At 63.3% G+C, this 15,880-nt stretch overlaps 1 protein-coding gene across 5 annotated transcripts in view; it reads right to left on the reverse strand.

Moving 5' to 3' along the window:
• Positions 1-15,880, reverse strand: part of GNG12 (G protein subunit gamma 12) — an 80,311-nt gene that overhangs the window by 41,635 nt on the left and 22,796 nt on the right. For 3 of the 5 annotated variants that reach the window (XM_077904982.1, XM_077904979.1, XM_077904980.1), the window contains exon 2: positions 4,788-4,841. The exons of 1 other annotated variant lie outside the window; for it this stretch is intronic. The gene's annotated coding sequence lies outside the window, so the exon portion shown is untranslated. Of the gene's footprint in view, positions 1-4,787; positions 4,842-6,463; positions 6,615-15,880 lie in introns of those variants that run through there. One more of the 5 variants, XM_077904981.1, reaches the window with a different exon arrangement.

A 15,880-nucleotide genomic window follows, 5' to 3' on the forward strand; every position in this document is an offset into this window, starting at 1 on the left:
GGAGTCTGTATCCTGTGTTCCCAGAGACGCGGCCGGCAGGAGCCGGTTCTAGCAGGCGCTCCGGGACAGGCCCAGGGCTCACAGAAGTAGTGTCGTGTCTGCACACAAGTAGTTCAGAGAGCGCAGGCGACGCACCTAGCACAGCCTGGCACCAGGGGAGCACTTCAGCAGGTGGCAACTAGGCCTGCAAGCAGTCTGCACTTATGCCTGAAAACCTCAGCCCGCAGTTCAGTGCCACGTGCTCAGCCGCTGACATCACTGCATCCGTCCCACAGGGAACTACGTCCCTCACGGGCACTAAGCTTTACCAGTCGAGCCAAGACCAGAAGCGAACGTGTAAGATCACGCGGGCCGAACGCACGACGACGTAAGCAAGCCTGAGCAATGGTTTTTAAACAGCCAGAGACCACGGAGTCCTCTGAGAAAAGGAAATACGATCCCTTTTCCCAGCAAACAAAACAAAACAAAACAAAACAAAACGTAGGTACGGTTCTGTCAATGATCCTAGAAGCCTGTTCACTGATTCGTTCAAGGCCTGCAGACCCCGAGACCCCATCGCTCCCCCAGGCTAGCAGTCACGCCCTAGGTTCTGGGGGCGCGAGGAGACCGCGGCCCAGGCCGCCTACCTGACCCCACGGTGGGGGGCGGGGTCGCCCACCCTCACGCCTCCGCGTGCTCGCTGTCACTACCCTGGTCAGGTGACCAGCCCCCAGCACCTGCGACAGGCAGCTGACGGATCGGATCGGAAGCCGAATCTAACTGTGAGCTGTCCTGGTCAGTGGCCGCCCCCGCCCCACCCCCGCCCCGAATTCCTCAATCAGCGGACCCTGGTACCTAAAGGTTTTATCTGCGTGGCATGCTCGGTCTTTCCTCCTCCTTCTCGTAACGAAATTCTTCCTTTTGTCATAGGGACCTCACTGCGCGCGGCTCTGGCGGGATCGACCCTCACGAGGGCCACGGGAACACACGACGCTGCTCAGTGTTTTGTACGTTCTTCTGGCCGAGCTGAGCCAGGCAGGGAAGCCAACCCGAGCCGGTCCAGACCCCTCCTTGATGCTGTTGTCAGAACAACGGCCAGACACGCAGGCTGTCTTCACTACGATCCAGAGCCGCGGGGGGGACGCACACGTAGCTCGACGGCTACCCCCCCGGGGTCAAGCTGACAGCACTGGGCTGAGCCGACGGATGCAGAGCGTGGAAGGTAATGACCTCACGATGGCCTCTGAGCTCCTGGATACGGCCATACCTGAAGCCCGCTCCAGACAGCAATCCTGACTGTGAAGTCAAGCCACTGGTTTAAGCTGGATTTCTGTTACTTGCAAACCAAACAACAACAATAATAAAATGACAACTAAGCTGGAGCCAAGTGAAAATAAAGCCCAAAAGGAAGTCCCCGTTCCTGGGTGGCACTTGGGGAATTGCGGGCTGCTCTCTGACAGCGATCCCTGCTGGATTAAGGGCTTCTCATCCTGTGGTGTTTCTATAAAAAGTCTAGACTTTGCTTAGTCTCCCATGACCCTCTGCCCCTAACGGTTCTTCTTACCGACGCTGCCGCCAACCAGACCCTACTCCTTGCCACAAGCATCAAAGCTTCTGACCAGAAGAAGAAAGTCGCCGGGGTGGACAACAGTAACCCGGGCTGGCCCAGGTTAAACCAACACTCACAGGTGGCAAGAGCCTCAGGCCACCCCGGTTCTCGCCGGAACATTCCAGTGTCAGGAACGGCCTAGAGCCAGGGTTCTCCAAGCAGGAGAAATACCTGTGGAGCCAGGGGAGGGCGGCTGGCAGGTCACGGGGACGAGGCCACTGCAAATCCCGTGTGCCCAAGGCAGGGCTGGGTCCGGCTGTGGACCTGGAGGTGACCCAGGACGGGAGAAACAGCTCACAGGTCCCTTCAGAAGCTGCCTGTTGCTCTTCACAACAGGGGCGGTGGGGCAAGTCCGACTCCTGCACCAAATGGGGTCCACAGCCAGATGCCTAGGCTCGGCTCAGAGCCGCGATGGGGTGGAGAACATTGTGGGGGTGGGGGCGTGGGGGAGGGTGGGGCATGAGGAAGGGGTGGGGGAGGGGTGGGGGCAGGAGTGGAGGTGGGGGTGGGTATGGGGGTGGGGATAGGGTGGGAGTAGGGGAAGGTGTGGGGGTGGTGTGGGGGTGGGGTGGGGGTGGGCATGGGGGCATGGAGGAGGTGGGGCATGGTGAAGGGGTGGAGGTGGGGCATAGGGAAGGGTAGGGTGGGCGTGGGTATGGGGAAGGTGTGGGGGTAGGGCATGGGGGCGGGAATGGGGAAGGGGTGGGGGTAGGGCATGGGGAAGGGGTGGGGGTGGGCGTGGGGGCGGGAGTGGAGGTGGGGGTGGGCATGGGGGTGGGGGTAGGGAGGGTATGGGGCAGGTGGGGGTGGGCATGGTGGTGGGGATGGGATGGGAAGGGGGAGGGTGTGGGGGCGGGGTGAGGGTGGGATAGGGGAGGGTATGGGGTGGAGTGGGGGTAGGCATGGGGGTGAGGGCAGTGTGGGCGTGGGGGCGTGGAGGAGGGTGGAGCATGGGAAGGGGTGGGGCGGGCATGGAGGCGGGTGTGGAGGTGGAGGTGGGGGGTGGGTGTGGGGGTGGAGCGCCCCTCTGGCCTGGTCCCCCTGCCCCCCCCTTTGAGCACCGCTGGCGGCTCTCCCTTCCCAAGTCCTGTCTGCGGCACCGTGTACTGGACGTTGGGGCCAACCAGGAAGTTCCCTTCTCAGGGACGGACAGTTTTAAGCAGGTGTTTTGAAAGAGGAGAAAAGCACCTGAGGGACTGACCCGCTAGTGGTGGGAGGCGGTCGAGCTGCTAGAGATGCGACCGACGCGACGGCCTTGGCGTGGACGTGGAGTAATCCCACGGAAGGCAGCACAGTGCCGGGCGCAGTCGGGCGCAAAACGGGCAGCCCAACCAGCAGGCGCTGCGACCTCTGCTGCTCTGCTTGGTCCCGCCAGGACGACCACGCGACTACCCACCGCCCTTCCTCCCCCAGAGCCAGGCCCACGGCCACGAAGGACCTGCCCCTCTCTCCACACCGGCCGGCCGCAGCCCCACCACTGATTAATGCACTTTAATTATCTTTTACGGTTTATAAAACACAGGCACGTACATCAGCCTTTAGACCTTGGCAGGCCACAAATCAAACATATTCCCATTTCACGGGTGGAGAAACTGAGGCTCAGGTAGGTGGGGCTCATATGAGCCCAGAGGTAGCAGGCCAGGGCTCAAGCAGTCTCATATGAGTCTCTCCTTTCCACAGCAAGTGGCTGCAGACGCAGAGCAATCCAGGGAGCCCGTGCTCCACGCTCCCGGGCTCCTCCCTGCACCTGATGATGGGAACGGCCCCGGGGCGGGCCAGGAGCTGGTATCTGAACAGGTGCCTCACGCGACCATAACCAAGAGCGGCGTCCACGCGCCTTCCTGCTTGACGGAGGGCCTCTGCGCTCAGCCGCCGCGTGGCACTGCAAGGACGGCCTGGGCGCCGCGGCCCTGTGAGGCTGTCCCGGGACCGCGATGTGACTGCCATCCCACACCGGCCCGTTCGGGGGTAAAGACAACGCCGACGGAGCAGCAGGGGAAGCAGACTGGCCGCGGCCGAGACAGCGAACCACACAACAGGGTCGGAGCAGGGCGGGCCCCAGACGGCAGGGGCAGGCAGGGACGGCCACGTCGCGGAGGACGGGAAGCTCTAGCGGCCTCGCACAACGGAAGGGATCCCAAGCAGGGAAAGGGGCGACAGCATGGGGTGTCCTCGGGAGAAATGGCAAACGGGCCAGCCCGACTGAAATAAAAGGACCAGTGGGAGGTGAGCAGGAGAGGACGCGGGGTGAAGGGTGCGGGCGGAGGAGCGGGGCCGCTGCCATGGGAGGTCCCAGGCATGGGTGGCCCCTGAGCAAAGGGGTGACAGCTTGGAGGTCGGGCTGAGGCATGAGCAACGCGGCAGGGAGTAGGGGGCAGCCTGGCGGTGGCAGGAGCTGCTCACCTCAGGGGCTGCTCACCTGGGCTGCCAGGGCCCCCCCGTTGGGCCGCGGAGGGATGCCTGCGGGCTACGGGATGGGCTCAGCTCGGGGCCTCACTCCACGCCCTGTGGTCCTCGGGGACTCCAGGGCACCACAAGCGATCCTGCAGCCGCTCTACTAACAGGCTGATCCCGTGGCTGCAGCCTCGCGGGGGTGTTTCTGGCAGTTTATCTCGGGCTGGTTTCTCACGCGGCAGAAGCTGACTGCTACACGCTGCACGGAACGGCACGACCGCGGCGTCCGGGAGGGAGGCCACGTCACCGTCCCGGCCGTACAGGCAGCTTTCTGGCACTGGTACCGCTTACGTCACCACAGCGACAGGTGCAAGACGGAGGGGGGGAAACACGGGAACCAGAGGCTGGTATGTCGGCCGTGAGCCAGGGTCCGTCCAGCACCGCGCGAGCCACTGCTGCCCCCCTGGCTGGACGGGCACGTTGCTTTGGGCACTGCCTGAACCCGCGCACCATCAACAGGGGCCTTGCAATGGTCTCTTTATAAAAAAAAAACTTTAAAAAGGAAGTTTCATTTCAGTAGTGGTTGGCGAGTGATCACAGATCTTTTCCCTGACCACGTCCCTAGCGGAGGAACACGGATCCGTGTGGGGTTTTAAGGCCTGGAGACCTCGCGAATCGTTTCCGAGGCAGGAAGAAAGTGTGAATAAACAGACGCCGGAGCGGAGCGCTGGGCCGGGGGGTCTGGCCCGCAAGTGGCAGCGTCCTTTCAACGGTCACCCTGTGCGAGAGACGGAAGCGGACTCACCGGTCGGACGTGCTGTGGGCCACCGTCGCCTTCAGGCGGGAAGCGGGGACGAACCTGAAAGAGTCAAGCGAACACGGTGAGGCAGGTGGGTGCAGGGGCGGGCGCAGCCCCGGGATCCGAGCGCTCGTGCTCCCGGGTGCAGCCTCTGCTGGCTCCTGACGGGCGACGGGGCGTCTTGGCCCACGTGGCCCCGCGCCCTGGGCAGGCGGCATCCTGTGCCCAGCCCAGAGGGTGCTGGCGTCGCCCGCGGTAGCGTTCCCGGCCGGACCCCGACGTGAGTGGGACGCGCCTTCTTCGCCTCGTTCCCTGAGCCTGTCCTGCCAGGACCAAGCCACCGGGTGGAAGCCCCGAGGGCGATGCGGAGGGTGCACGGGACTCCCTGCGGCGGCCGCCCGGGCGCAGACAAGCACCGACCTCCGGGTCACAGGTGAGGGTGCGCCGGGGGCAGTGCTGCTCCATGGAGGCGAGATGCGAGCCCCACATGTGCTTTCACGCTCCCAAGTAACCCCACGGGAAGGGCAAACCCCAGGGTGCTCACTGCATCCACGCGGGCGATGAGGTGTCGTCGGGTAACGAACGTAAACGCCACTAAGGAGCCATTTCAGTGTTTCGTTCCGAGCAGGTCGGCTTGGGACTGAAGGCGGCCACACGTCGGGGGGTACGGCCCGCCACGCACAGGGAGACCCCCCCGCCGGCCGCCGGGTGCTGGCAGGGCAAGGCACACGCACACGGAGGCCGCATCGTCTGCTCCCCTGCCCTGGGGACACAGCGGCACCCCCTTGCGGCGTCGTCCTGCTGGGACGTCACGGGCGCTCGCGGGTGTCCACGCAGCACTAGGTACCCAGGAACCCTCGCTGGCAGCTCGCCCCCGCCAGTCCTCGCGCTGCCCTGACGAGCTGAGCCGATGTCCGCTCCCGTTCATGACGACACGGAGGCCCCGGGAGGTGAAGAGCTGGCCCAAGGCTCCACGATGCTCACCACACCTCGGGGGCGCCTGTTCGTGGGGCCTTTGTTTTAAAGGATTTATTTCAGTAAAAGCGAGCATGCGGGGGTGGGATGGAGGGAGAGGGGGGATCTCGAGCAGACTCCCAGGGAGACGAGCCCAACACAGGGCTGGGCCCCACGGCCTGAGCTCCCCCCCCGCGCGGAAGCCACGGCTGGGAGGGCTGGGATGCCAGTCCACTGTGCGGCCTTACCTCCGGGCTCCCGACAGGCGAAGGACCTGAAATCGGACGCTTACTTCCACTTAGGAGTGGGCAGCCCGGGACCCAAGGCCACGCCCGTGACACGTGGCAGGTGCCAGTGGTGCCGGCAGGTTGTGCTGGCGGCTGGGGCCGGGCCGAGGTCTGGGGCAGCCGGCGGGGGCGGGCGAGGCCACCCAGGGCGCCACCACCTGGGGTCCCAGGCTGAGCCCGGAAGTCCTTCGGCGGCTTCCTCGAGCTTCTGCACCAGGTCCCGCCTCCTCAGCCCCCAGGGGCCCGTCGCCGCCACCCGTAGGGCCAGACCTGCCCACACGCCCAGGGGCTGCTGCCTCACTCGCTCATGCCTTGCGTGTCCTGCTGTCACGCACTTGCCTCCCTCCTGCACCGGCCGCCCCGTAGGTCACCTTCGCTGGGAAGCCCCCGAAGCCCTCGGTGGCTCAGGGACGGCGCTGTGCCGCAACGGCCAGCACTCACCGGGCTCCGTGGAGAAGTCCATCCGGCACTAGTCCACGCGCTTCCGCTCCCCCAGCCTGCTCAGCGGCCACACGGGGTGGGTCCTCCCACGCCCACTCAGCAGGTGAGCAAACCGAGGCACACGGGTCAGCAGCCTGCGGCCACCCGGGCCGTCGGTGCCGAGCCAGGCCGTGCACAGAACCACCGGGGCAGGAGCGTCCTTGGGCGGGAAGCACGTCGTGACGGCAGCAGCTCCCGCAGCCAGTGTGTGGGGGGGGCTGGCATCGTCCTCGGCCCGGCCAGGCCCGTCTCGCCTCCGACAACTCCCCACTCCCCTCCGAAGCCTCAGCTGGCCGTGACCCGGGAGAGCCAGAGAACACACTGTCTTCTTAGAAACATGATATTCAAGGGAAAAAAAATAAGACACGAAATCCCTTTTCTTCAGGTCTACTTGGTCTCAAAGACTTGGTGGGCGCGTTCCAAACGTGGCTTCAAACAAAAGTCTCTGTGGCCAGTCTCCTTTTGCCGTCAGGCGGCGGCTTGTCCGCTCCGCCCCGCAGGTCGCGACAGGTGACCTTGGAGGACGCTCCTCTGCTTCCCCAGCAGGAGGCAGACACTACTTGCAAGACGCAGGACATCAGGGGCCTGGGGGTGGGGGGAGCGTCCTTGGGCTCACGGCAGGGGCGGGAGGGGGACAGTGGCCTCGCGAGAGCAGCTGCACGCACGCGGCTGTGACACCCACCCCACGGCCTCTGCCGCAGACAGGCCACACCGCCCACGCACAGGCACCAGCGTGGTCTCCATCACGACGACTGCGCCGGGACTCTTCCTGAGAAGAGGCGTTCACTGGGCACAAACCCCGTCCCGGGCACAGCTGCACGGCGGGAGACACGGCTGTGAACGAGGGGACGAGGCTCCCGACACCGGGCCTGGCACTGCGACAGAGCCAGGGGACACATGGGCACCCAGACGAGTCCCTACAGGCGCCTGACATGGAGCAGGTCCCGCGGATGCTTCCACGTAAACATGGGAGCAGCAGGACCGACCGGAGAGCTTCGTGGTGCATCGAGCGGCTGCATGGACGGGCCTGAGGGCTGCGGATGAATGGGCCGGGGCGGCCACCTGCGGGGCCGTGCACTTGTCCGGGGACACACAGTGCAGGCCAGTGAGGGCGCTCAGGGCAGGGGACCCACTGACGAAGCAGCCCTGAGGGACGAGGGAGACGACAGGTGCAGACAACACCGCGGCTCTGGCTCGAGCGACTGGCAGCTTCTGTGGGGGAGGAGCAGGCTGTGGGGGGACGGACACCGGGAAACCCGACCTGGCCGATGTGCAGGGGGCTTGGGGCCGAGGCGTCCGAGTCCGGCTCCTGGCTCAGACCACAACCTCGGGGGTCCCGGGACCGGGCCGCACCTGGAGCCCCTCACTCTGGGGCGTGTGCTCGCAGACGCTCTCCCTGCCCCCCTCCCCGTGTACTCGCTCCCTCTCCCTCCAGTAGACCATCTTCATTTTACAAGAACAGGACACCGATGGGCCCCTGTTCACTTGGAGAGACGCAGGTGAGCGTCGGGGGCAGGCAGGCTCTGGCACGGCTCTGTCCATGGCAACGGCGGCGGCTCTCGGCGAATCCCACCCAACATGGCTGGAAGCTCCTCCCTGGTCCCGGGGCCAGAGTGCAGGTGAGCGAGCACACAGGAAGCGGGTACTGGGCCGCACGTAAGGAGCTGCATCCCAGGGGTGCCCGCTGGCTCCGGTCACGACCCCACAGACCCGGGATGGCCGAGCTCACAGGCTCCCCACGCCCTGGGGATGCTGCTCCTTCCTCGGCCCCGCCCACGTCCTCAGCTGCGCTCTCGCATCTTCCCGACAATTCCGCTCGCTGGGACTTGCCCAGAATGCCCGTGACACCTTGCTAGGCTCCTGGCGCCACAGATACTTGCTGCAATCGTGAAATACGGGCCTCTAGCCCCGGGACACCTGGGAACAGCCAGTGGATCCTGACTGCATTGTTTCCACGCACGACACAGCCTGGAGGGAGCGGGACGATCACGGGGTCCGTGGGCCCGGCTCCCAACTGTCTTCACTGCCCGCAGCCCCCAGCGAGTCACATAACCAACGGGTGCCTCCGCCTCCCCGTGTGCAGAATGCGGAGCGACCCGGGGGCCCCGCGTCGAGGGGGGCTCTGTACTCCTGTGCTCCTCCGGTGCTCTGTACTCACGCCGGGTCTGGTTCCACTTGCAAATCCCGACACGACATCATCTCAGGGGGCAAAACGGGCACGAGGGCCCTCAGAGCCCACAGATGGCGCTACCGCAGGCATGTGCCCCACAAGGCGTACACCTGCGTCCGGAGGCACCAGGAGTGAGGGCGGTGCCCCTGCCCACCGGCCGTAACCCCGGGAGAGCCGGGCATGGGAAGCCGCACCCCCAGTGAAGGCACTGGGGCCGCATGTCCCCAGCTCCTCGGCAGGTAACACGGGGACGTAGCCTGGCGACACCAGAGCCACGGAGAAGCACTCAAAACACACCCACGACTCCCACCTCGCCAACCTCTGTGGTGACACAGAACAGCCGGAGAAGCAACCGGAAGGTCACGCTCCACCGATGTTGCCCGTTTTCCCACTGCAAGGGCAGCGACACCGCTTCACGCACGGCTCCGCAGCGACAGCTTCAGCGGGGCCGGGAGCTCTGCTGGGCTCGTGCTCAGCTCCTCACGGCCAGGTACATGCTGCTGGCAGGAAGCCAAGGAAAGCTCTGGAATCACGAGACCTGGACTGAACGTCCCTCCTGCACCGGTGAGGGGCGAGTCCCTGAGCAATTACGCTCTGAGCCTCGACTCCACAGTGTGACGATACCTTTCGCACACGGTGGCTGTAAGACAAAAAGGGAGAGGGACGCCCGGGGGCTCCACGGTGGAGCGTCTGCCTCGGGCCCAGGGCGTGACCCCGGGGTCCCAGGATCGAGTCCCGCGTTGGGCTCCCCGCAGGGCACCTGCTTCTCCCTCTGCCTGTGCCTCTGCCTCTCTCTCTGCGTCTCTCCTTAAAAGGAAAAGAACAAAAAGGGAGAATGTTGGCCTAATGCCACTAGGACCGGCTCCATAAATGATGACTATTTCTTCCATTTTATTTTAAATATTTAAATGTGTGTTTCTACACAGGTTCATCACGGTTAAGGGGCCTAATAACAGTCCTTCGTGCCGAAAAGTCCCAATTCATTAAATCACTCCCCTAAACATGCGAAATATGTAGGTTGTTGCCAGTTTTCATTATTATAAATAGGGCTACACTGGGCACCTTCATGTTCATGCTTCACCTTTTTGCTTCATTCCTTTACCTTGTGTCCCCAGCTTCCCTGAATTCCTTACGGTAGAGTTAATAGGGCTTTTGCTGGCGTGCAACGATGCCACCCACAAGTGACGGGGAACTCCTGGGCCTTGAGGCTCTGCACACACAGCGGTGTTCCTAACGCCGTCTCATTCTGCGTTTCTGATTAGTGAATATGAACATTCCCCCCTTTATTGAAGAAGTAAGTTCCTATGTTTTGCTTATTCGTGTCGCGGGATCTTGACGTTTTTGTCATGGGTTGGAATGGGCTCCTTAGAGCTCCCGACAGCGCAGAGCTCGTGTTTGCATTTGCCGTAAATACCCTCCCGGGACTTTGAAGCTCAGGAGAGCCCCCTTCGCATTTGCACAGCATCTGAATGAATAACCGGCCGCGGCCATGGCCGCAGTGACTGTCGAGCCGTGGCGGTGCTTCCCGGCGAAGTGCCAGCCGCGTGATCGCCCTTCAAAGTCCACCCGCACCCGCCGGGACGTGCAAGCCACCCTGTGAGGGCGCGGAGGGGACGGCGGCTCCCACTGCGTCCCCGGTGGCCCAGGTGCCTCAGCCGCGGCCTGGAGATGGCCAAGACTGGACGCAGCCAGAAGAGCCAAATAAAGACACGCATATTTGTGCAAAATGGCTCATCATCCAAAGCACCGCCCGCATCACCTCCTGCCGCCGGGCCTTTGCACAGAGCATCGGAGAGCCGTGCGCCTCCCCGGGGGCCCCGCGGCAACGCCGGCATCTTCTCTTCAGCTTCGCTGAGATACAAGGGACACGAAAACTGCAGGGCACCGAGCACCCGCCACGCGGCTCAAGGCCGTTGCAGAAGGCTGCCCGCGGCCCGTGACCTCGGGGCGGGGTGGGGGCAGGTAAGTCCTGCTTTTCCAGGTAGTTTCACGGACACCAAACGGTGCTAATCAACTCCAGTCAACAGGTTCTACGCTCGGCCCGACCTTGGTCACCTCAGAGCTGAGTCTACCGGCCTCCCCGCGGCCCCCGCCCCGGCGGCCACTTTCCCCTGCTTCTGCAAGTTGGGTCGGTTCCGCCTGGGAGTGGACTCCGCGTATCCATGACGCCGTGCGGTGTTTGCCTCACAAGGAACGCTGGTGTAGTTTCAGGGAATCCACCCAAACAGAGCCCGTACGCCTTAAAACAACCCCAGTAACTCAGACCTAAGGGAAGCGTCGCTTCGTTCCGCCTTGTTCGGACCAAGTGTAAGCGCTGCTCCCCTTGCAAGCATCCCCTCCCTCGGGCCTCTTGAATTCCCACGCTGCCCTCCCTGTCGGCCTCCCGCACCGGTCCGTGGGCATGTTCCACCCCCTCCGCCGGAGGAGCGGGTCTCCGGGCCGCGGCCCATGTGCGCTTGCACGTCCCGAAGAGCCCAGCGCCCGCTCCGCACCCGGCGCCTCACGGAGACTCGCTCAAGCACCTGCCACGGCTGCAAGACAGTGTTTAAAAAAAAATACGGTTTGGTCAAAACTCAGCCGTGAAGGCCGCAGCGACTGCGCTTTCCGCTGCGCCGCTCCCTGTCCGGCGAGCGCCACCGCGAGGAGTCCCGACGCATCCCTGGGCCAGAGGCCGGAGGTGGCTGAACGACACCAGACCCAAACCGCGGTGAAGAGCGTCCGGCGACGCCCGCGGCCTTGCACGCATCTGTGCGGTGCCGCCGCCGCACCGGGCACCGGCCGTGCTTCCACTCGCAGCTTCCGACGAACGCCCTCCTCACGGGTTCACGTGCGCACACACGCCCGGCTACGGGAGGCCTGGCTCAGCCCTCGGGAAAAACGCAGATAAAAATACGGAACATCTGTTTCCCTAATAGCATGAAAATTCACAGGAAACGATTAACGTCCGCTGGGGAGAAAGGAAAATAGCCTGGATCAAATTATAAACCGAAACACCTGAAATGCACAGCGAAGCCTGCGCGCCACCGCCTCTTCGGATCGGAGGGGGAGGATTCCACCCTGAAACTCCTCGCGGTGGAAACTTTTTTATTCCGCGGACGTACGAACAAACAGAAAGCCGTGTGCCTCCGTCTGGGGGATGGGCTCAGCTCCTGCGCCCCCCCCCCCCCACGCTCCCATGACCCCGCAGCCCGGCTCGGTGCCCGGTGTATTTTCACGGCGGCTCAGCGCCTCGCCCAAGGGAAAGCCGGCCAGGCTGGAGACATGGTCCTCCCATGGCCTCTGGGGCGGCCTCGGGCTCCCGGGGGGGCGGTCGGCCGGCGGCCGGCAGGGCCCCCACGGCCCACGACAGGAGGGGGTGGGCCCTTCACCATCCTGCCCCTCATGAGCCTTTCCCACCTACTCCGAGCCTGGCGACGTGGAAAGCGCTGCCGAGAGGACAGAGACCAACATAGGCTCCGTCCTCCCGGAGCCCACGGTACGTCACGCCCACCGACGGGGCAGTGAGAGCTCCAGCACACGGCGTGGAACTGTCGTAAGGACGAGGAGTCCGGGGGCGCAGAGGGCGGCGGCAATTCCAGGGTGGGGTGAGCATGGCAGGCTTCCCGGAGGAAGCAGTATTGACGCTAACCTGGGAAGGACTCCAGGCTTAACCAGAAGATCCAAGCAGGGAGGTGTGAGCGAGGCAGGAGAAATGACTGTGCCCATGCCCCAGGGGGAGGGAGGCCCCGGAGGGATGGAAGCCCCGGGGTCAATGCCCCAGAGGGATGGAGGCCCAGAGGGAGGGAGATCCTGGAGGGAGGGAGGCCCCAGGGTCAATGTCCCAGAGGGAGGGAGGCCCCAGAGGGAGAAGGCCCCAGGGGGAGGGAGGCTCCAGAGATACAGAGGCCCTGGGGCCAATGTCGCAGAGGGAGGGAAGCCCGGAGGAAGGGACACCCTCCCCCCCAGCGCCCGCATCCACACCCAGCGCCACCCGGGCTACGCAGCCTGGAGGGCCGGCAAGTGGGGCGCCCGGGCAGAGGGTCCCACTGTCTGCGGGTGCTGCCTCTGAGCCCCGGGGTCATGGATGGTGCCCGCGGTGTTGTCAATGTCAAGCGTCTGCTGAGCGTAGACCCTCCCCGCCGGCAGGTGGCTGTTCCTGGAAGGCAGGGTCCCAGGGTCCTCCGGGTCCCGGCTGGGTCCTGCCCTCAAGGCGGTGGCCTTCAGAGGTGCACGTCCGTTGGCAGCCCCTCGCTGCGCCCCAGGGCTCTCGGCCTGCTCATCTTCCCACGGATGCTGCGTCCCGACCCCAAACGCAACGACAGCCACAACCAGACTGGGGACAGCTGTCCACACGGCTGCCTCCCGGGCGCCCCGCCCAACCCCATTCACCCGTGGCTTCCCTCTGCCTCCCGCCCATCCCCCGGGTCCACCAGCAGGTCCTGGCCGCCCTCCCTCTAGGCGCCCCCCGGATCCACCCCCTCCGGGCGCCTCCCCCAAGCTCCAGGCCGGGCTGCAGCACCCCGCCGGGGGCCCGGGCTTCGGCCCTGCCCCGCCCCCTTTCCCCGCCTGCCGTCCCTCAGCAGGGAGCACGTCACCGTGACCTCAAGGCCTCGAGCGTGACGGAGCTGTGGGGACAGACCCAGCGGGACGCACGGGCCCCTGCCAGCTCCTTGCACACGCTGGGCCTTCCGGTGGCTCCTTGGGCACCTGCCAGGGGCCGTGCCTCCCCCACGCGTCCCACCTACCAGGACACACCAAGCAGGGGTCGCCAGGGACATCCTCCTCCTGCCTGCCGGCATCTTCCCAGGGCAGTGAGGCCCACCCTGCCAAGCCGGTCTCTCCCTGTCGCCCTGTCGCTGGCTCTGAATCCCGCCCCATCCCTCGCCTGTGCCCGGCCTCGGGGGCCAGCCCGCTGGCATCTGCCTGCCGGGTGCTTCTCCTCCTCCGACGGCCGCTGCACCTGGACGTCCGGGGCCGTGGGACACACATGAGACACCCCTGAGCTCCAACCACCGGGGAGCGAGTCCCCGAGGGCCGGCTCCAGGCACGGCCAATGCCCACCGCGGGGACGTCAGGCGAAGGCCGACTTGGAGGCACGTCTTTACAGCCCAAGGTCTTGAGGTCTGCGCACGGGACCCCACTGAACCCTTCGGAAGGCGGGTGGGGGGCGTCCAAAGAGGAAATGGTGGGGGTGACCGTGAGGCATTTTGTCATCCAAGTCAAAACCCCCACAAAAACTCGTTCTTTTCTCTGTGACCTCGGATCTGGATTCCTAGGTCGTGTGCGCGGCGTGACCCCGCGAGCCAGCATCAGCCGAACCCTAGCGACCATGGGAGCATCACCGCCAGCCCCCCCGCGGCCTCCTCGGGCCCCATCCTCTCGCCCTCGCTCCGCTTGGCTGGGGAAGGATTTCACCGACCGTCCTTTGGCCGCCGTCCACGCAGAGCGTCTGGCAAGTGCGGGCTGCGGCATCTCAGAGGCCTGGAGCTGACGCTAGAGAGCGGTTCCCTGTCGTGGCTCTTACTGCTGTTTCCTTCTGTCACTCAAAACAAATGAAAAAAAAGAAAACCCCTCCATAGGCACCACAAGGTCACGTGCAGCCACAAAAATGTGCCACCCAGCTTAAAACCAACAGTCTCAACACCTGAGCTGGGGGCCTCGTATAAATAAATCACCTCCACCAAGCCTGACCTTCTGCCTCTTTTTTTTTTTACTTTTTCAGTTAACTTGTGTGATGTGTGGCTGGCACGCGGGCTGCCGCCCGTCCACACAACCTCAGCACGGCCCTGCTGATGGAGGCCTGGTTTGCTCGGGTGGAGACGCGGGGCCCAGCGAAGGGCCTGGGCTCGGGCAGCAGGGGCCCTGCCAACCCAGCGAAGCCTGAGGACACTGGGGAAGGACTTTGCCTCCTCATCAAAGACGGAAGCAGCCTGGCAGGTGCCTCTCGGGTTCCCAACCTTGAGAGTGGTCACGAGGCGCAGAACCGTGACGATCATTCTCTGGCCGCCAAAAAGTCTACATTTTAAACTCAACACAGAGTAAATCAAAGGAACGGAGGCAGCAGAGATCCTTGGTGGCAAATGGCAGAAGCAGCTGCCTCCTCCACACTTTCTGAAGGCCTGGGGAAATAAGCCTACTGGTGAGGGCCACAGTGAGTCACGCTTTGTCACTTATAGGTTTTAATATACAGGAGATGACAAGGGAGAGGGGTGGTTTTTTGTTTAAGATTTTATTTAATTGACACAGAGCGAACACAAGCAGGGGGAGCAGCAGGCGGAGGGAGAAGCAGGCTTCCCACGGAGCAAGAAGCCCAAGGCGGGGCTCAGGGACAGGACCCTGGGATCATGACCTGAGCCGAAGGCAGATGCTTAACCAACTGAGCCACGCAGGCACCCCAACAGAGACATTTGTGGATTCTTAATGTGGTTTCCTTTAATTTAGAGGTGAGAAAATTTGCTCAACAAACCTCAAGGTAATAGGGCAGATATAGCCTGCTGCTGATATATTATTTATTACAGAGGGCCTCAAGTCCTTCTCAATCCACAGTGACTGCTCCATCCATCCAACCATCCCTCCATCCCTCCATCCATCACTCCATCCATCCATCTAATCATCCCTCCATCCATCTAATCATCCCTCCATCCCTCCATCCAACCATCCCTCCATCCCTTCATCCATCCATCCAATCATCCATCCATCCATCCCTCCATCCATCTAATCATCCCTCCATCCATCCATCCATCCATCCATCCATCCATCCATCCATCCAATCATCCATCCATCCATCCATCCATCCATCCATCCAATCATCCCTCCATCCCTCCATCCATCTAATCATCCCTCCATCCCTCCATCTAATCATCCATCCATCCATCTAATCATCCATCCATCCATCCATCTAATCATCCATCCATCTAATCATCCATCCATCCATCCATCCATCCATCCATCCATCTAATCATCCATCCCTCCATCTATCCATCTAATCACCCCTCCATCCCTCCATCTAATCATCCATCCATCCCTCCATCCATCCAATCATCCATCCATCCCTCCATCCATCCAATCATCCATCCATCCCTCCATCCATCCATCTAATCATCCCTCCATCCCTCCATCCATCTAATCATCCATCCATCCATCTAATCATCCATCCATCCCTCCATCCATCCAATCATCCATCCATCCATCCATCCATCCAATCATCCATCCATCCCTCCATCCATCCA

The sequence above is a fragment of the Canis aureus genome, chromosome 8, assembly GCF_053574225.1.
Source record: "Canis aureus isolate CA01 chromosome 8, VMU_Caureus_v.1.0, whole genome shotgun sequence".
Taxonomy (NCBI): Eukaryota; Metazoa; Chordata; class Mammalia; order Carnivora; family Canidae; genus Canis; species Canis aureus.